Source organism: Lytechinus variegatus, chromosome 6 (genome assembly GCF_018143015.1).
Source record: "Lytechinus variegatus isolate NC3 chromosome 6, Lvar_3.0, whole genome shotgun sequence".
Taxonomy (NCBI): Eukaryota; Metazoa; Echinodermata; class Echinoidea; order Temnopleuroida; family Toxopneustidae; genus Lytechinus; species Lytechinus variegatus.
In genome coordinates this window covers 17,515,198-17,520,359 of record NC_054745.1, presented here as the reverse complement: position 1 = coordinate 17,520,359, position 5,162 = coordinate 17,515,198, and the positions used below count along the sequence as shown (strand labels likewise).

The 5,162-nt window shown below is 34.2% G+C and overlaps 1 non-coding gene across 1 annotated transcript; it reads left to right on the top strand.

Annotated features, from left to right (window-relative positions):
• The first annotated feature begins 4,823 nt into the window (after positions 1 to 4,823).
• Positions 4,824 to 4,895, top strand: TRNAM-CAU. The gene has a single exon. It is a non-coding gene; the product is annotated as a tRNA-Met (tRNA).
• Positions 4,896 to 5,162: the final 267 nt, after the last annotated feature.

The window sequence follows — 5,162 nt, the reverse complement described above, 5'->3', positions numbered from 1 at the left end:
TTCTCCGTATATCTTATTCATTAGTAATAGTAAATTCTGATTATTTTTCCTTCATTTTTAATCTGTAAATAGTATAATGTTATCATTTTATTATCTTAATTCTGTTTGTCGAGGACCCCACTGGAAATAAGCTTTCGAGCTTTCGTGGGTCATCCTGTGCAAGCCTGTTGTTTTTAATACTACTCTACATATGGTGACCCGCCCTATAAAATCAATCAAGCAAGCTTGGTGACGGTTTATAGCGCCTAAGAAAGGATCACCAGTTTTTCTTAAAGGAGAATGAAACAATTGGAACAAGATAGCTTGTGTGAAAACAGAAAAATCAAAGAAACAGATCAACGAAAGTTTGAGAAAAATCGGACAAATAATGAGAAAGTTATGAGCATCTGAATGTTGCAATCACTAATGCTATGGAGATAGCAAATTGGCAATGCGACAAAGATGTGTGATGTCACTTGTGAACAACTCTCCCCATTACTTTAGTATATATTTCACTTGAATTGCCTCTGTTATCACATCTATCCATAGATCATGTGTTCTTTCTACACGAGGGCATGTAATACATATTTCTTAAGAATACATCATGGATAAAGAGTTTGTATCATCATAAGAAAAAGCAAAAAGAGACATTTTGAGGGTATTTTATAGTCCACCAAAGGGAAAGTTGTTCATCAGTGACATCACACATCATTGTCGCATTGCCAATAGGAGGATCTCCATAGCATTAGTGATTGCAATATTCAAATGCTCATAACTTTCTCATTAATTGTCCAATTTTTCTCTAACTTTCTTTATTCTTATTCTTTGATTTTTCTGTTTCTACACCAGCCTATTTGTTCTAAAGGTTTCATTCCCCTTTAAAGGCGCTCTCAACTAACGAACAGCTTTATGAAACGGCCCCAGGCACGTGTAAGGGTTGCCCTTGCAAGTGGTCACTGAAAGGTGAGTTTTAAATCTTTTGTGATGAGAATTCCACTTGGAAGCATGAAACATTGTTTATTTTACGAATCAGCTTATCTTCGCAGTCCGTTCCAAATATAATAGTATAACTTGACATTCTTCTTATACATTAAGCCAACTAGAGTAAATATTTATCTATGTATTTAATACAATAAGATATAGTTTGTATGAATATACCTACACGTTAAAAGATTTATTCTTCAAATTCATACAATCTTAAACTATTATTCATACATATTACATTTCAAAAATATTTTTTTTTACCTTTTTAATTCGTTAAAAGGAACATACACAAGCTTTTGAAAATTTAAACTCTGAATTTTAAATAAAATTTAGAGAGTTTATTTTGTTTTAATCGTAGTTCAGTATTTATATTTTTTTAGACTTGTAATCGATAGATCATATTTTATAAGAGGAAGGACCTAGAATTTTTGGGGGGGTGGTAATTCTACATAAAAAACATAAATAAACAAATATTAAAATCTCTGTTGTAGATCAATGTAAAAAAAACTGACATTAAAGTTACAATAAATAATCTTGAAAATGAATAAATAAATTGATGACTATCAGTCAACTTCTAACCATGCCATACGCTTATGGCAAGCCGTTTGTACCATAAAGGCGATAAACCGAGTTTATCGCCGATAAACTCGGTTTTTCGGTCGATAAACAGAGTTTATCAAGTGATAAACTGAGTTTATCGAGATAAACTCTGTTTATAGGCGAGAAACCGAGTTTTTCAGCGATAAACAGAGTTATTTCGATAAACTATGTTGATCACTCGTATGGCAAGCCGTTTGTACCATAAAGGCGATAAACCGAGTTTATCGCCGATAAACTCGGTTTTTCGGCGATAAACTCAATTTATCAAGTGATAAACTGAGTTTATCGCGAGAAACTCTGTTTATCGTCGAAAAACTAAGTTTATCGCCGATAAACAGAGTTTTTCTCGATAAACTAAGTTTATCAAGTGATAAACTGAGTTTATCGACATAAACTCTGTTTATCGGCGAAAAACTAAGTTTATCGCCCACTACATGGCCGATAAACAGAGTTTTTCGCGATAAACTAAGTTTTTCACTTGATAAACAAAGTTGTTGATAAACTAAGTTTTTCAAGTGATAAACTAAGCTTTTCAATTTTGAAAAACCTAGTTTATCGAATCGAAAAACCTAGTTTATCAAAATCGAAAAACCTAGTTTATCGAAATTGAAAAACCTAGTTTATCACATGAAAAACCTAGTTTATCGCCTTTATGGGACAAATGGCGTTCTTCGATAAACTCAGTTTATCACTTGAAAAACCTAGTTTATCGCCTTTATGGGACGAATGGCGTTCTTCGATAAACTCAGTGTATCAGATTCGAAAAACTTAGTTAATCAGATTTGAAAAACTTAGTTTATCGGCGATAAACTAGGTTTTTCAAGTGATGAACTAGGTTTTTCAATTTCGATAAACTAAGTTTTTCGATTCGATAAACTGAGTTTTTCAATTTCGATAAACTAAGTTTTTCAATTCGAAAAACTTAGTTTATCGAAATCCAAAAACCTAGTTTATCGAGCGAAAAACTAAGTTTATCGGCGATAAACTTAGTTTTTCGGCGATAAACTAAGTTTATCGAGTGATAAATATAGTTTATCGAAATAACTCTGTTTATCGCTGAAAAACTCGGTTTATCGCCGATAAACAGAGTTTATCTCGATAAACTCAGTTTATCACTTGATAAACTTAGTTTATCGAGAAAAACTCTGTTTATCGGTTTATCGCCTTTATGGTACAAACGGCTTGCCATAACCATTACGGACGATATAAAACGTAATGGATGAATACCATGCGTTAGTATTGTTTGCTTGAAATTTATTTCTGCGTTCAACATGTTCAACATAATACAACATAATCAATTATTACATAGATTTTACATATATATACATTTTGGACACACGTATCATTTACAATCTCTTTCTGAATATAAAAAAAAGCATATGAAAAATATTATTTAACTCAATTTCAGAACGCAGGAGACCGTCGACATGAGCGACCTGCTTGAAGTTGACGACGGCCTCAAGGTAAAAAAAGCGACATGTAAAACTTACACATTTTTTAACAAGAGGTCATGAGGGTGTAGTGCAAGTGCATGTGTAGTGCAAGTGCAAGTGTAGTGCAATTACATTAGAAGAGGAGGGGTCAAAATTCATCATTTAAAAAAATACATTCTAGTCAATGTGGCGGATTTGAATACAATGATATTAGGTTGCGCTTCATAGTGGCTTTAAAGGAATAAAGTGAGGAACACATTTTTGTAGTTTCAGGTAAATTATTCCATAAGTCGGGGCCATGGTGTCTAATTGATTTATGAGTTATTAATAACTTTGGGTTTGTTAGGTGAAAATTTCCAGAAATACGGGTAGGGTATGTGTGAATTGTACTGTTTAGATTAAATAAATTTTGAAATGAGGAGGGAAGTTGGTGTTTTTTGTATTTGAACATAAAAACTGCAACTTGCATGACATTCAAATCAGAAACCTTCAATGTTTTGAGCTTACAGAATAGTGGATCAGAATGAGAAAAATAAGACGATCCTGTGCAGATACGAAGAGCTCGCTTTTGTAAGGTGAGAATAGGGTTGAGTTTGGTAGTTCCACAATTGGCCCAAACAATATTACAATATGTTATGTAAGGAAGTACTAGTGTATTGTAAAGTAAAAACAGAGTTACTCGTGGTAACATAAACTTTAACTTATTAATAATTCCCACGCCTCGAGAAATACATAGTGTAACATGATTTATGTGATTATTCCAAGTTAAATTCTCGTCAATAATGACACCCAGGAATTTCGAACTCTTCGTTTCTTCGATTGTATTGTTGTCAATGTTAATATTAATTGGATTATTATTCACATGGATATTGTTATGCTTGAAATGTATAAAATGGGTTTTCTGAATATTGAGAGAAAGTTTATTGCATTTGAACCATTTCGAAATTTTTATTAGTTCGGCATTCAAGATATTTTCTAGAGACTTAAGGCTCTTATGAGAATAAAATATGTTAGTGTCATCTGCAAATAGGACAAAAGATAACAGTGATAACAGTATACATGTCGCCAGGATCCGGAGGGGTAGGGCTGGGGTAGGGATGGTGAGCGCAAAGCTCACCGTGAAGGACTATCGTTGACGAGATAGTCGCTCATTATTCTACCCAAATATAATTCTTATAATTAGGCATACATATCGATTATTTCGATGATGATGAAAATTATATCATTCCAATGCAAAAGTTACAAAACCATTAGACCCGGGGCCACTCACATTGACGAGTGGAACCCACAGATCAATGGTGGAACCATGCGCGACCAAAAAACAAGTAAGAGGATGTCTTTTTCATAATAGGGCACGTTAAAGTTACGTTATACGGGTGTAAAAAAAAATAATTAAAAAAGGTATCTATTTCGCTAGGAAAGCTACGTGTTTAGGGTCAAATTTGCGAGGGTATAACAAGACTAAAATGTTTTATAAAGGATGTACTACGTGTTTAGTCCGACTTGCTCGAGGTGTGGGAGGTCGAGCCGTATACCCGATCATTGTAGGAATATCGCTGTACTTGTTTCGGGTTCAATGCATGGAGTACTTGTTAAGGGTAAATATCATATTTTTTCCACCTCTATGATTGTATAATAGTGTTATTTTTACAAAAAGTAGCAAAATTTATTGTTTTTCCCCAAAACCTTCAAAAATTCCCTGACACAGACAAAAATTCCCCAAAGTTTGTTTAATCCCCAAATAATTTCTTTTTATCTCCACAGGCTTTTGAAAACCCCCCATATTTTTCAAAAATTTGTGGATGGAGACATAGTCTCTCATGACCGGACATGGTGGCTCAGTGGTAGAGCGCCCGTCTCATGAACGGGAGGTCGTGGGTTCGATCCCCGGCCGAGTCATACCAAAGACTATAAAAAAATGGGACCTTCTGCCTTCTTGTCAGGTGCTCGACGTACAGAATGGAGAAGGGTAATAATAACATATTATGTTATGAGGGCCCGCTGGTAGAACAGCTTACAGCTGAGAGTGGCTACCCTGGGTAAATAAGAGTTATTATTATTATTCATTATGATTATCTCTCTAACCATATTCGAAATCGAGGGGCGCGCGTGTGAAGATTCGAAGCCGGCGATTGGTGAGAAACTTTTAAAATTTCATCAGAAAAT